Source organism: Carassius auratus, chromosome 5 (assembly GCF_003368295.1).
Source record: "Carassius auratus strain Wakin chromosome 5, ASM336829v1, whole genome shotgun sequence".
Lineage (NCBI taxonomy): Eukaryota > Metazoa > Chordata > Actinopteri > Cypriniformes > Cyprinidae > Carassius > Carassius auratus.
The window spans coordinates 29,952,264-29,966,461 of NC_039247.1; positions in this window are offsets into that span (position 1 = coordinate 29,952,264).

A 14,198-nucleotide genomic window follows, 5' to 3' on the forward strand; every position below is an offset into this window, starting at 1 on the left:
CGAAAAGGACACCCGTCTTCCTTCACTTCGCTTGGTTCGGATCTGGTGATGGAATATGCGGCCTAGCTAGTGATGTCGTCGTTGTGACTACTTCAATAAGTATTCCTTCGGCTCTCCCATCACGCTATATTAGGGGTAGGGCCGCCCTCCTCCTCCTGGGGAGATCTACACAACGCCAGGTCAATATACAGGGCACTTTCGGCTTGCTCTTAGTACTCACATCAATGCCGCTTCCAATCCCCTTTTTCACGTCGTCTCAATTCGCCGTATAATCCGTTCACTTCTCAACCTTTAAGGTTCGCGATGTCTTCACAATCATACAATTCCAGCCTGAGGGAGAGAGAGAGTTAGACAGCCACCAGCAGCGCACCAAGACGGGCACGACACAGTGCTTCACACACACCAGAAAGAGCTCCCAGACTGTGAAATAACTTGGCCTTAAGTACTGCCTTGTCCAGCGTATCCTCCAATCACCAACCGCTGTCCCTAACTAGGCACAGGTGCATCGAATTCCCTGATTTTCCCTCTTACGGCGCTACCGGACGTTCCGGTGTTCTGTTTTTCCGATCCGGGCGGAAACACTTCCGGGCGGAACCAAACTTCCCGAATTTTGGTTCCGCCCCTAAAGATCGTCACCTTGTGACATCCTCCCCCGCCAATCCGTTCTAGTCCCTAGAACGTCCTCGGGCTGTCCACTCACCATAGCGGGCAGGGGGTCGGCCTCGGTTCTCTCGCTGGGATCGTCTCACTGGTGAATCGGGCTCAGCTTGTTCAGGAGCTGCTTCTGGTTCTCTCGGGGCGATCGGGGGTGGTGCCACCACGGGTCTCCCTGGTACCACAGCCCAACCTTCAATCCAGGGGGCCACTGGTACAGGTTCCGTGGGGACTTCTTCCACGGCTTCAGGGTAGTTAGGGCATGGGCGAATCATGTTCCGGTGCACCACACGGTCGGGGCCTGACTTCCCTTCTGGCCGGATGGTATAGACCGGCTGTCCCGGCCTCTGCTGCCGGCAGACTACATAAGGGGTGGCCTCCCAACGGTCACTCAGTTTCCCCTTCCCCTGCCGCCGATTATCTCTCACCAACACCCTCTCTCCTGGCAGTAGAGGGGCTTCTCTAGCAGTCCGATCATACAACCGCTTACTTTTCTCTCCTGCCGTCTGTATCCTTTTCGACACCTGCTCGTAGGCGAAATGCAAGCGCTGGTGATGGCGCCCCACCCACTCCGTTACACTTGCTTCCTCTTGGTCGGCTGTCACTCCTAGGACCAGGTCAGTAGGCATTCGTATGTGTCTGCCAAACATCAGGTACGTGGGGGCGTAACCCGTAGTACTATGTATACTGTTGTTATAGGCCTGTAGGAGGTTTGGCAATACACTCACCCAATCGTCCTGCCGTTGTTGGTCCAAGGTCCCCAGCAGCCCCAATAGGGTCTGATTGAATCTCTCGCAGCCGCCGTTCCCCTGAGGATGATACGAAGTGGTGTGAGTTTTCGTGCAACCGTACAACTGGCATAGTTCTCTAATTACCCTGGACTCAAAGTTGGCTCCTTGATCGGAGTGCAGAAACTCCGGGCATCCGAACGTCTGGAAGACGGCCCGCCATAAAACTGTAGCGGTGGTGGTTGCAGTCTGGTCGAGGGTGGGGATAGCCCAAGCGTACTTTGTGAACAAATCCGTTATTACCAAGATGTTCTGGTAGCGATCTCGTGGTCGGCCCAGTGTCAAGAAGTCCATAGCCATGATATGAAGGGGGGCCTTCGCATGGATGGGTACCATTGGCGCTCGGACCTCCCGTCTGGACTTAAACAATATGCATCTCGGGCAAGCTTGAATTAGAACGTGCACCAATGCCTCTAGCCCGGGCCAAAAGAAGAATCTCCTAAGCAGGGACACGGTCCTCTTCTGTCCCTGGTGCCCCAACTGGTTGTGGTACGCCGAAACTTATGCCGTTACCTCATCTGCGGGTACCACGATCTGGCGTACTTCTTCGCCCAACTTCGGGTCACTGACCCTTCTGCACAGAACGCCATCTCTCAGCTCCAGCCTGTCCCATTGCCCCAGCAGCCTCCTCCCAGTATCCGTCTGGGCTAACCTCTCCGCTGGCGTCAGCCGTCGGCCCTGTTCCAGCCATTCTCTTACCAGCCGCACATCTTGATCCCTGGCCTGTCTCTCCCTCCACCGACAGGGATCCCATCCCCAGTTCTCAGGCACGGCCTCTTGTCTGCTGCCTGGTGCCTCTACTGCTCCTACCATATAGCCCTCCTCCGGGCTGGCCCCTCCGGGGCTTTCCGCTTCGGGCAGCCTTGAGAGGACGTCCGCGTTCGTGTGTTCACGCCCTGGTCGGTACTGTAGTCGATAGTCAAAGTTGGCCAGTTGGGCCACCCACCGCTGCTCCACGGCTCCCAGCTTCGCCGTCTGTAAGTGTACTAATGGGTTATTGTCTGTAATGATCGTCACCTTGGCACCCCAGAGGTAGTCTTTCAATTTCTCACTTAGGGCCCACTTCAATGCCAGCAGCTCCAATTTGAAAGAACTATAGTTCGCATCGTTCCTCTCGGCTGGGTGGAGGCTCCGGCTGGCGTACGCGATGACCCTCTCGACTCCGTCCTGCCGTTGAGCCAACACCGCTCCCAGCCCGAGATTGCTGGCATCTGTATACAGAAGGAATGGTTTTGTGAAATCTGCGTATGCCAAGATAGGGGCCTGTAGCAGCTCCTGCTTCAATGTCTGGAACGCCGACTCACAATTTGCATCCCAGTCTACGTTGGGCGACCCCCGGCCCCGGTTACGACCTGTGCCAACCAGCAACTGATTAAGGGGTTTAGCAATTTTTGAAAAGTCCTTTATGAAACGCCTATAGTATCCCACAAATCCTAAAAAGGATCGCACTTGCCTCACTGTCCTCGGGGCCTTCCAGTCTTTCACGGCCGATACCTTTCCAGGATCTTCGGACACTCCAGCCGCACTGACCACGTGGCCCAAAAAGTTGACTTCTCTCCGTAGTAAGTGACACTTATTGGGCTTTAGTTTCAATCCGTACTTCTCCATGGCCCGAAAGACTTCCTCGAGGTGCCTCAGGTGTGAATCAAAATCTGGGGAGTAGACAATCACATCATCCAGGTAAACTAATACTGACTCCATTAACTGACCTCCCAAGCACCGCTGCATCAGCCGCTGGAAGGTGGCCGGAGCGTTACAGAGCCCGAAAGGCATCCGGTCCCATTCAAATAGTCCAAACGGGGTTGTAAAGGCAGTCTTCTCCCGGTCTGCTTCGGCCACCTGCACCTGCCAGTAGCCACTGGCCAAATCTAGGGTAGAGTACCATGCCGACTGCGTGAGGCTGGCAAGCGAATCTTCGATCCGCGGCAAAGGGAAAGCGTCTTTCTTAGTCACGAGGTTCAGCTTACGGTAGTCCACGCAGAATCTCCAAGCCCCCGTCTTCTTTTGCACCAGCACTATGGGGGCCGCCCACGGGCTGCTGCTTTCCCTGACAACTCCTTGCTTCAGCATGCCTTGCAGGAGTGTACGTACCTCGGTATACAAAGTGGGCGGAATTGGGCGATACCTCTCCCGGCTGGGCCCTGCATCCCCGGTAGGTATATGATGTTGTACCACCTGGGTGCATCCGTAGTCTTCATCGTGGGTGGCGAACACATGCTGCCATCTCCGAAGGAGGGCCTGTAACTTCTGTGTCTGTGCTTGTTCTAAATCCTCCCCTTGTAATGACTCACCCGCCAGGTGGCTCGGCACACTCCTCTCCATACCACCCCATGGGGTGTCTACTTGTGTCAGGGCCACCTCGATGACAGTGGGGCACACCTGACGAAAACTAATATCCCTCTTTTCCCTTACTTGGTGGGGTGTAACCGTTGTCAGACGGGCTAATCGTTGGTGCCGATGTAGTTGCACCGCGTATGGGTGTACATTCCGTATCCTCACTGGGACTCTCCCCCGCCGGACCGTCGCTAGTCCTCGTGCCACTTCCACTTGTGGACAATCCACATGGGGCTCCACCAGCACCCACTCTTCTGGGCCCGCTCTTCGGGGCGGTACTCGCGCCCACACAACAGCCTCACTTTTTGCGGGGACAGACAAAGCAAAACGACACATCACTCTTCCTACCTCTTCCTGTTCACTGCGGACTTGGCTCATTTGCACCCTTCGACAGTCAGCTACCACACACTCCCACTTGGGCCTCTCTGCAGGTGGTATCTTCGATATGGGCCTAGCCCGAAATAGCTCTTCCCAGCAATCAGCGAGGACATTCATGCCCAACAGGGCTCGATGTGCACCCAGACAATGGTCTTGCACGATGATCACACCTTTCTGGGGGACCATCACTCCGTGAACCTCTAGGTCCGTCAATCGGTAGCCAATATATGGGATGTCGAGGCCGTTTGCGCCCTTCAGAGTAAGCCAGGGGGCCTCCGCCCCTGGTGCCCCTTGTTTCCCAAACACTTCTTCGGATAAACTCTCAGCAAATAACGTCACTTGGGAGCCTGTGTCTACCAGGCATTGAATCTCCTTGCCGCACACTCTCACCTTCGCCCAATCATCTGGCTCCTAGAGCCATATCCTCTTCCAGGGTCTTCTCGAGGGGTCCCGGCCACACGACCCACAGTGGCCGGCCGACCTAAAAACCCCCTTCTGACGCCCTGCGGGGCCCACACTGGCGGCTATAGTGACCTGGTTTGCCACAGCGGTTGCAGATGGGTCGCCCTTGCTCGTCCCATTCAAAACGGGGCCGATTAAAGTGGTTCGGGCGCCTGAACGGCTCTCGGCCTCCCTCTGAGTACACTCGGTCTCGGGGCGCCGGCCGTGGTTCCTCCCGCGCCCGTCCTTGGCGCAATTCTCCTACGAGGGCTTTAGACAGTTCAGACATCTGATCGCGGACATCTTTCAAAAGTTCAGCCTTCAGTGCTTGCTTCCAGTCAGGGCCTCCGGGTTGTGCTGGTGCTACTTCACTGACGGCCGCACACACTGGGGGACCACTCACCTCAGTCTCATCACCTTCCAGGGCCAGTGCCTCTTTCTTCAGATCTTCGAACGTAAGACCCGGGTCCCTTCGAAACTGGATACGTAGGCTCTGTCTCACCGGACCCTCCTTCAGCCCCAGAAGAAACTGGTCCCGCAATAGAGTCTCTCCATCTCCCAACCCGTGGTCCTGACGGGTCTGTAGTCGGGCGAATTGCTCTCGCAACCTCAGGGCGAAAGCTGTAATCGGTTGACGGGGGCCCTGCTTACAATTGAAGAACTGGGAGCGAAGGACAGCTACGGGGGTGTGGTCACCATACTGTTCAGTGAGGAACTGGAACACGGTTTGGGCGTTGGCTCTAACGGCTTCGGGGGCGGCATGCACCTCTCGCCGCGCTTCTCCATCCAGGGAGTTTAACACAAATTGAAGCCGCTGGGCTGCACTAAGGCCCTGTAGGTCGGCCAGGTACTCTAGTTGGGCCTTCCATTCAGACAATCGTACCTCGGATTCTGTCCCCCCATACTTTTGGATCCAGGGGCTCCCCATAAAAACGGGCATAGCACGGGGTTGGGCTGAAGGCCCCGCGTCGTCGGTCATTGGACGACCTTGGTTACTCAACTCGAGGTGGAAACCCTGCCGACTACGCCAAATCTGTCACACCCAGGGGAATTGCTCTCGCAATTCTCGCTATGCTTTGACTAAGCCACACCCCTTCTCAACTTCCACCTCGAGGAGGTCCCCAAAGCCAACCCAATGGCCAAACAACACGAGAACAAGTAAGTGATAAAACAATCTTTATTTAAATATTTAAAAATAGCTTGGGGAATAGGGAAAGGGCAATTAAAACTAAACTCTGACTCGGCCCTCCAGATGGGCTATGGCCGGGAAGAGGTCAGGGAGGCAAGGGGGCCACGGGGATCCGGGGCGTGGGACTCGGGGCCCGGCCAGAGTCTTAGGTATCCGTAGCGCCCTCCTTCTTCCTCCTCTTCGCTGAATACAACTCACGGTAAGTACTGGTTCACACAGTTCGTTCTCGGGGTGCTCACTCTCTTTCTCTTCCTCCACAGGCAACGGCTGGGACGCAAAGGCACAGTTAATTCGGCTTGGTTTTGCTCTCACCTCTTCGCTGATTGCAGCTCACAGTAAGTACTGGTTCACACAGTTCGTTCCTTGGGTGCTCACTCGCTTTCTCTTTCTCCACAGGCAGCGGCGTAAGTACAGGTTTCCTCGGTCTCTCCTCGTGTTACCCACTCTCTCTCCTTTTCTCTCCACAGGTATCAACTTGGGCACAATAGCACAGTTAGTTTGCTTTGAATGGCTCTCACCTCTGGGCTGGACACAGCGTACTGTAAGTACAGGTTTCGCTCTATTTCTCCTCGCGTTATCCACTCTCTCTCCTCCTCTCTACAGGTATCAACTTGGACACAAAACACAGTTACTCTGCTTTGGATGGCTTTCACCTCTTCACTGATTGCAGCTCACAGTAAGTACTGGTTCACACAGTTCGTTCCTTGGGTGCGCACTCGCTTTCTCTTTCTCCACAGGCAGCGGCGTAAGTACAGGTTTCCTCGGTCTCTCCTCGTGTTACCCACTCTCTCTCCTTTTCTCTCCACAGGTATCAACTTGGGCACAATAGCACAGTTAGTTTGCTTTGAATGGCTCTCACCTCTGGGCTGGACGCAGCGTACTGTAAGTACAGGTTTCGCTCTATTTCTCCTCGCGTTATCCACTCTCTCTCCTCCTCTCTACAGGTATCAACTTGGACACAAAACACAGTTACTCTGCTTTGGATGGCTTTCACCTCTGGGCTGGACACAACGTACTGTAAGTACAGGGTTCGCTCTATTCCTCCTCGTGTTATTCACTCTCTCTCCTTTTCTCTCCACAGGTATCAACTTGGGCACAATAGCACAGTTAGTTTGCTTTGAATGACTCTCACCTCTGGGCTGAACACAGCGTACTGTAAGTACAGGTTTCCTCTGTTTCTCCTTGTGTTACTCACTCTCTTTTTCCTTTTCTCTCCACAGGTATCAGATTGGACACAAAGCACAGCTAGTTTGCTTTGAATAGCTCCCACCTCTGGGCTGAACACAGCGTACCGTGCTATCTCCGGAGATCTGAAGCACGCTCACAACATATACTGTACTGAACTAGGCTAGAACCAGCAGTCTCCTTGTCCTCCCGCGACGGAGTGCGTGAAGACGGGGGTTTATCTGACAGGACACACGGCAATACACAGCAACCCACAGCAATATACAGCACCACGTCAAAATTTTAGGTTTTCACAGCACGAAGACTCACCCACCACACTCAGTGTACGAAAAGGACACCCGTCTTCCTTCACTTCGCTTGGTTCGGATCTGGTGATGGAATATGCGGCCTAGCTAGTGATGTCGTCATTGTGACTACTTCAATAAGTATTCCTTCGGCTCTCCCACCACGCTATATTAGGGGTAGGGCCGCCCTCCTCCTCCTGGGGAGATCTACACAACGCCAGGTCAATATACAGGGCACTTTCGGCTTGCTCTTAGTACTCACATCAATGCCGCTTCCAATCCCCTTTTTCACGTCGTCTCAATTCACCGTATAATCCGTTCACTTCTCAACCTTTAAGGTTCGCGATGTCTTCACAATCATACAATTCCAGCCTGAGGGAGAGAGAGAGTTAGACAGCCACCAGCAGCGCACCAAGACGGGCACGACACAGTGCTTCACACACACCAGAAAGAGCTCCCAGACTGTGAAATAACTTGGCCTTAAGTACTGCCTTGTCCAGCGTATCCTCCAATCACCAACCGCTGTCCCTAACTAGGCACAGGTGCATCGAATTCCCTGATTTTCCCTCTTACGGCGCTACCGGACGTTCCGGTGTTCTGTTTTTCCGATCCGGGCGGAAACACTTCCGGGCGGAACCAAACTTCCCGAATTTTGGTTCCGCCCCTAAAGATCGTCACCTTGTGACATCTTTTCCTCTCAACTTTTCCTTTACTCTTTGTCTTCTTTTCTGTTCTGTATGAAGGTCATCTTCTGTACTGGAAGACTGTGACACAGGATCATCATAGTTGGGTTTGCAGGAAGCTCCCATCATGTCTTCCTTTGCTGACAAGACTGATAAGGAATACAAACCAAATCATATTTACATTCACATTTAATTTCTTCCATATTTGCCATCTTCCAGTCTAATGCTATTGAAAAATACAAAAATACCCTTAGACTCCAGAGGGTTAATTGTTGATATTCTTTGATATTCTATACCTTTGTTAAAGAAAACCACAAAATATAATTTAAAACAACAACAGATAGGCCTCAGACTACAGTAACCTGCTCCATCTTATGCCAGGATATGTTATAATGTGGACTATATACATTTTCCACAGTAAAAAGTGAATTCATATCTATTTATAGTACACCTTACCAAGTAAAACATATAACTGATTGTGAAGTTTAGTTGATTTTAAAGATAAAACAAATTTACCATTGTCTACTATTGTAGAAATTTGACTTTCTACAACTTTCTCCCACCTCCCGACTACATCTCTGGAGCTCAGCCACAGTGATTTTTGGGTTCTTCTTTACCTCTCTCACCAAGGCTCTTCTAAATGTAACTCGCTCAGTTAACTTATTTTCTGTTGAACTGCCGTGTAAAATTAATTTAACATTTGCGATCACCGTCACGTGCTGATTCTTGTGTGAAATTACTTAAATACATAAAAACTCACACAGGGATTTTTTTATTTCGTTATTTAAATTATATAGTCATGAAAATGTATTCTGATAGGTCACTGACATGGGCCTAACATTACCTGACAATGTCAGCTAGCGTAAATAACAAGAGGGCAATCGTTTCTAAATGAACGCAACCCTTGTCAATCTCTCTCTCTCGCTCTCTTTCAGTATCGTCCCACAGTCATACAAGAGTACTGCACAATAACTATGTAAGGGGAAGTCTTTAAACTCGAATCAAAGAAATATTAATATGCACCTTATTAAAGGGTAACTAAACCCCTGGTCAGTGCCTGACTCCACCCACTGGCAATATTTGAAAAAGGCTGAAAAGTGGGCAGAGCACAGTGGAGATAGAGGGGATGAACTGAGGGCGGGGCTGAGTGCGTGGGGCGTGAACCTGAGGATTGATTAACAGCTGCTCTCAGAGTCGCTAAAATGGAGAGCAGTGTTGCTAGACGTACGATAATTATTGTATTTGTACGATAATTATCGTATTTGTACTATCATTTTTACCTCTGTACAATATATGATCAATAATGAAAAAAATCCTGTAATGTATGATAATTTCAGATTTTTATGAAGATTTAATTGAAGTTGCAGTCATAGGGCTTCTTTACTCATACACGAAATCGGCTAATTACAGACACTCTAAATGCGTTCGTGTGCACCTCAGAGGAGGTTGCCCTACTTTAAAGCCAACGAGTACTAGTAGCGGTCCATGACAGCAAGAACCCCTGGCAACACGCAGGATTCCAATGACAGCGGCTCAGATGTGGAGTTAACTGCACCACGCCACAACAGTTAAATTCCGCCTACACTGGACGTAACAGAGCAATTGTTAAAAAATAATTTTAATATGTTTTAATATGCGCCGCAAAGCAGACAGTCACTGAAAAAAATGGGATAGTATTTTGTTGCACTGCTTCCGTCCAACCATACGCCTAGTTATATATTGTGGTAATTTGCATGACGTGTTGTTGGTTTAGAATAGATAAATAACTCTTTTGACTCCTGTACGATAATTTTCTTCCAAATACGATAATTTTGAACTTCTGGTACGATACTTGGACATTTCCAATCTGGCAACACTGATGGAGAGTGACTGTAGTGATGCTTTGCAACTTTGCAGCTTTGTTCATTGGAAGTAGAGGACATTTCTCCCCCACCTTCACCTGAAGTGTAGGATGTCGAGGTGTCTGTGGCCTGAGCCATATCAATTCGAGCCGCTGGCTCAAACTGCGGTCTTAACTCCCACACCGCGTCGCTTTTCAGCGCGAGCTGTGTGGAGAAGCCCATTTCCACCTCCATTGCGTTGGAGAAGCAATCCCGTGTAAAATGCAGTTCGCACACTCCAGCTCTAGAAGGGAAGTCGCGATCTTCCAGGCCGAGTACATGCAACCAATTGTGCCTAATTTTAAAGTCTGCTGGAAAACTATGCAGTTCAGCAGTGCTGTCGCAAACAGCAACACTACACATACGTACCATCCTGACCACTGTACTAAATACAGATAAATCTACACCAACTTGAAGCTATCCTAACTGATGCAATACTATGCTACTAACTATGCTTCTAACAATAGTAACGTTGCATTAATAGCTATGCTAATTAACTACATATTCTACACAAAATAATCTAAATAACTATATAAATGCTATGCTAAATAGATGCTATAATAGTCTATCCTGGTAGTTTTCAATATTCGCAATTCCAACTCCTGACTCACTACAGTAATTTTGACGGAACAAGATGGGTTTATACTGCCAAGGGCGTGGTAGCTCATACCAAGGGGCGTGGTGAGCTGGAAACTGCTTACGTTACCTGCCACCGCTTACATCACTTGCCACCATAACATACAATAGGAAAAATCAACTGCAGTAGCCACCGTTCAACCTGAAGAGGGCAGCATTCAGCCCCATTCTTACAGATCATTAACTAAAAAAAGTTGTTTTAGGGTTTAGTTACTCTTTCTTCTTTTTAAAGAACGTCAGAAGTTGCACTTAAAATATTTTGCGCGAAAAAGAACAAACACATAAATGAGCTCATGCGCAGCTTGTTTATACTGAGCTCTGATTGGCCAATCGTCGTTATTTCATTTTAAAATTATTATATGTAGAGAATATTCATATTTAATTTGCACGATAGATTTTACGCGATAAACAACATTATTAATGTAAAGGGGGGTGGTAAGAGGAATGGTGGTTTTACAGAGGTGTTTTTTTTTTCTCAACAAGGAGGATAACTTACCCGCATCCCCCGTCAATTCAGCCTGGACAATAAATTACCTTCATTGCTGAAATTATGAATTTGTAATTAAAATATTTAACCAGTTTTGTTAATGAACATTATTGCCTCGCAAATCACTAATTGACCGATACAGCTTTTAAGTGGTGCTAGGCCTAACTTACTAACGTATACACATATGCTGCTAATCGCATTATAACATGCCTGTCTAGAACTTAAAATAGAAAATTTAACAGCATCATTACCATCATTTTCCTCTCAAGGCGATTAGGTGGTACTCTTTTACGTGGAATCCTTCGATCAGCCATGCTTTCTCCCGAACTATTCCAACGTCTTGTAAAAGCAACTTCCGTCCACACAGATGAATTCTACTGCCGTGAATGATTCCTCCCCTTCATTTACGTTGTCCCAATATGTTATAAAATTAATCACTGGCCTTACACCAGTCATTCTCAAATCATTTAACATTTTAATTATGATTTTAGATTTGCCTTTCTTTTTATTACCAGTTATGAAATCCATTTTTTTGAGAGAACACTTGTTTGTGGTTGCTTAGTAGGCTAGGCATGTCCGGTCAGTTTTTAATTACATATTAATGACTACTGAATTAATAATTATTTTCACCACCTGCAGGAGGGATCATAAGGGGCCGGTGCATAGTGGATCGGGCGACAGTCGAAGGCGAGACCCCCGACGTCCCGATCTCTGGACACGGAATCTGGCTTTAGGGACGTGGAATGTTACCTCGTTGGCAGGGAAGGAGCCTGAGCTTGTGTGGAAGGTCGAGAGGTACCGACTAGAGATAGTCGGGCTCACCTCCACGCACAGCTTGGGCTCTGGAACCACACTTCTTGAGAGAGGCTGGACTCTCTACCACTCTGGAGTTGCCCATGGTGAGATGCGGAGGGCTGGAGTGGGTTTGCTTATAGCCCCCCAGCTCAGCAGCCATGTGCTGGAGTTCATCCCGGTGAACGAGAGGGTCGCTTCCCTGTGCCTTCGAGTCGGGGATAGGTCTCTCACTGTAGTTTGTGCCTACGGGCCGAAAGGCAGTGCGGACTACCCGGCCCTCTTGGAGTCTCCGGGAGGGGTGCTGAATAGTGCTCCGACTGGAGACTCCATCGTTCTACTGGGGGACTTCAACACCCACGTGGCCAGTGACAGTGACACCTGGAGGGGCGTGATTGGGAGGAACCTGAGCGGTGTTGTGTTATTGGATTTCTGTGCTAACCACGGTTTGTCCATAACGAACACCATGTTCAAGCATAAGGGTGTCCATCAGTGCACGTGGCACCAGGAAACCCTAGGCCGGAGGTCGATGATTGACTTTGTGGTCGTGTCATCAGACCTTCAGCCATATGTCTTGGACACTCGGGTGAAGAGAGGGGCGGAGCTGTCAACTGATCACGACCTGGTGTTGAGTTGGATCCGATGGCGGGGAAGGAAGCTGGACAGACTTGGCAGACCCAAACGTACTGTGAGGGTCTGTTGGGAACGTTTGGGCGAGCCCCCTGTCAGAGAGATCTTCAACTCCCACCTCCTGCAGAGCTTCAACTGGATCCTGAGGAAGTCTGGAGATATTGAGTCCGAGTGGACCATGTTCTCCACCTCCATTGTCGCTGTGGCTGCTCGGAGCTGTGGCCGTAAGGTCTCCGGTGCCTGTCGAGGCGGCAATCCCCAAACCCGGTGGTGGACACTGGAAGTAAGGGATGCCGTCAAGCTGAAGAAGGAGTCCTATTGGGTCTGGATGGCTTGTGGGACTCCGGAGACAGCTGACAGGTACCGGCAGGCCAAGCGGACTGCAGCCCGGGTAGTCGTGGATGCAAAAATGGGGCCTGGGCAGAGTTCGGTGAGGACATGGAGAAAGACTCGAAGAGATTCTGGCAAACCGTTCGACGCCTCAGGAGGGGGAAGCAGTGCCCTACCAACACTGTTTACAGTGGAGATGGGCACCTGTTGACCTCAACTGGGGATATCGTCGGGTGGTGGAAGGAATACTTTGAGGATCTCCTCAATCCCACTGACTTGTCTTTCGTTGAGGAAGCAGTGGCTGGGGAGTCGGAGGAGGACTCATCCATCACCCTGGCTGAAGTCATCGAGGTAGTTAAAAAGCTCCTCGGTGGCAAGGCACCAGGGGTGGATGAGATCCGCCCTGAGTACCTCAAGTCTCTGGATGTTATGGGGCTGTTTTGGCTGACAGGCATCTGCAACATCGCATGGCGGTTGGGGACAGTACCTCTGGACTGGCAGACCGGGGTGGTGGTCCCTCTTTTCAAGAAGAGGAACCAGAGAGTGTGTTCCAACTTTCCTGGAAAGTCTATGCCAGGGTACTGGAGAGGAGAATTTGGCCGATAGTGGAACCTCGGATTCAGGAGGAACAGTGTGGTTTTCGTCCCACTCGTGGAACACTGGACCAGCTCTATACCCTTTCCAGGGTGCTGGACGGTTCATTGGAGTTTGCCCAACCAGTCGACATGTGTTTTGTGGATTTGGAGAAGGCATTCGACCATGTTCCTCGCGGCATTCTGTGGAGGGTGCCCTGGGAGTATGGGGTCGGCGGCCCCCTGCTTAGGGCTGTTCGGTCCCTGTACGACCGGAACAAGAGCTTGGTTCGCATTGCCGGCAGTAAGTCAGACCTGTTCCCGGTGCATGTTGGACTCCGGCAGGGCTGCCCTTTGTCACCAGTTCTGTTCATAATTTTTATGAACAGCATTTCTAGGTGAAGCCAAGGGCTGGAGAGTGTCTGGTTTGGGGACCATACGATTTCGTTGCTTTTTGCGGATGATGTTGTCGTTTTGGCCTCCTCAACCCAGGACCTTCAGCGTGCACTGGGACGGTTTGCAGCCAAGTGTGAAGCGGCTGGGACGAGAATCAGCACATCCAAGTCCGAGGCCATGGTTCTAAGTCGGAAAAGGGTAGATTGCCCACTTCAGGTTGGTGGAGAGTTCCTGCCTCAAGTGGAGGGGTTCAGGTATCTTGGGGTCTTGTTCACGAGTGAGGGAAGGATGGAACGGGAGATTGACAGACGGATCAGTGCACCTTCTGCAGTAATGTGGTCGCTGTACCAGTCTATCATGGTGAAGAAGGAGCTGAGCTGTAAGGCAAAGCTCTCGATTTACCGGTCAATCTACGTTCCTACTCTCACCTATAGTCATGAGCTGTGGGTCATGACCGAAAGGACAAGATCCCGGATACAGGCACGTCCTACCGGGAGGAGGCCCTTGGGAAGACCTAGGACACGCTGGAGGGACTATGT